This window comes from Papio anubis, chromosome 4, assembly GCF_008728515.1.
Source record: "Papio anubis isolate 15944 chromosome 4, Panubis1.0, whole genome shotgun sequence".
Lineage (NCBI taxonomy): Eukaryota > Metazoa > Chordata > Mammalia > Primates > Cercopithecidae > Papio > Papio anubis.
The window spans coordinates 118,425,374-118,427,997 of NC_044979.1; positions in this window are offsets into that span (position 1 = coordinate 118,425,374).

A 2,624-nucleotide genomic window follows, 5' to 3' on the forward strand; every position below is an offset into this window, starting at 1 on the left:
TGTGAAACATGAACTTGTTTAAACTGCAGTGAATAAATGAAATGTGCTTTAATTTAACGCGATTTTTGGAATGTAATTGTGCTTCTGCCAATATATTTTCTTGTGTCTTTATTTGTGTCTTTAGGGATCCAATTTAATTTAGGTAAGCAGGAAATGAAGCTACTCCAAATCTTTTAAAGTTTGAAAGGTTAAAATTTAATTGAGTTTTGCTCTGCTATATTCTGCTCTTAGGGGTTCTTTCCTGGTTTTTGAACTGCTGTATTCTTGAAGTTTATGCTTCAAGGTATGCCTTTGAACGATAAACAGAAAGAAAGAGGAACCCAACATGCTAAAACACCACATCCCAGAAGACTGGATACAAAAGGTCAAATCTTATGTTAATGTTGAAAATGTCATTGCATTTATAAGTCATGCAGGTATTTTATGCCTTTGGAGTTAAACATTTGTCTTAAGACCTTTGGGCTTAAGGTCACACAACTGAGACTTTTAAACAGACTACCTGCTTTTGAAATCATTCTGAGTAGAGTACTTTATGAAACACAAACAACAGTGATTATCTCAGTTCTAGTAATCTAGCATTTACTATATAGATTATCTTTACTCCGATATTTAAACAGTTGATGTATTAAAGCTTTCACGCAAAATCGAGATAGTAAAAAGCAAATATAAAGTGTATTTTTAGCATAGTAAAGACTAGGTGGCTTAGGGTCATAGGTAGTTTTGTTTAATAAGCATTGAATTGAAAAATAGCTCAACATGACATCTTACAAAATATCTTAGAAAATACACAGTCCCATACACACCCTGCATCCTCCCCCCATAGGTACACTATTAGTGTTAATGAGAGTGACATGAATATTAGCATAATCACAAATGTTTCTGCCTATGTAGGAGTTACAGACACTTTACATTTTCAAACTGGGTTGACTATGTTTCTCCTTTGGCTTTTGCTTTGGCCTGCTGCATTATTTCAGCTCAGTGAATTTTTTTGATAACTTGTTACAACTCAATTTCACACACTTGAATAATTCAAAGCCCTTTCACACATACACACAGACATACATATGCACACATCATGCAAATACAAGCAAACATATGCACACATTCACATGTATGCACACTCAAACACACATTCATTCCTTCAACTAACACTTTTGATCTCATTCCATGCACATAAGTAGGTGGTGGGTACTATAAACATGGGGTGGTGGACTAATCAATAGCAGAGCCACAGTCATTGTCCTTGAGGAGCACTCAAGCAGGTGGAGATGGCAAGCTGAGAGCTACAAGCAAGGAGTACTCCCTGACATGGGGTCGGAATGATTCGCTCTCACGGAGGATGTGGGAACAAACTTCGTGAGAAGTTACCACCTGCATGGGTCTTTGCAGATGAGGAATGGGGGAAATGACATCTGAGCCTAAGAATATCAGAGCAAATGGAAAATACTTAATGAGCAGTGGATGCTTGCTTGTTATGTTGGAGAGCTATAGCTAAAATAGTGGTTCCGGTAGACATAAAGAACCCAGGTGTCTCATTTTTAGAATTTCTCTTACATTCCAGAATGGCTGCTAGATCTCTAGTTATCACAATATTCAAAGCTGAAATAAAAGAAAAATTGGACTAAGGGGATAATAGCACATCTATTTCAAGAGCTTCCCTGGCAACCTCACCTGCATACTTAGGCTTATATTACATCACCTGGAAGTATTCACATGACCCTAACTAGCTACAACAGTGTTTGGTCAATGCAGTTTTTATCCAGGCCTCTGACCACCCTAAAATAAAATGAAGGTTCTGATTCGATGTGAGAAGAACTAAACAGCTACTGGATAGATAACCAGCAGTCAGTACTATAGAAACACAGAGAAGTTTTGTGGCCATTTTGCTTGGGAAAAGAATGCATTCAATCTTGGACATGTTGAATGAACCAGGTAATGTTAAATTATGTGGCTATTTTGGGCAATCTAGGTTCTAAGAGTGTTACTATTTTCAAGATTACAGATGTATGCTAAGATCTGTGGAGCAGATATCATTTATATTTATAAACATTACTGTCAAATTGAATGTGGCAGATAAAGAGAAGAAAATTTTATGGATATTTTCCATTTGGGCTAAATAAATAGCATTGTCATTTTCTCACAGTGAGAATTCCTCTTGAGAACTTTAATGAATAAATGTCTCTTGCTGGAAAGGGTTGCAAATTACAGAAAGAAGTCAGAGGCATTTTTCTTAATTATTTGCTATTGCTTGCCATCACAAGAGACATTTCACTGTCTTTCACTATAAGTGAATCTATCACATTTTTTCTCTTAAAGTGTTTTAAAGAAACACTCTTTACATTAAAATGTTTTTAAAAAAATTAGGTCCACTGAATTGAAGGTACATCTGAAACCTCGCAAAACTCAATGGTTAAAAAGCACATCTAGAAATTTAATGAGCATATTCTTCTTTCCAATACAAGGCAACATTCTGAACCCCATATTTGCCTTCACATTTATATTCCATGGGTGTGGCTTGGTATTGATGGATGACAACTGTCGTTGGTGGGAGTCTGTTTGTTACTTGGTTTTGTTCACGAAACACTGGGGACTCTTTGTGGGATTCAGTGCAGGGTGAGGAATCA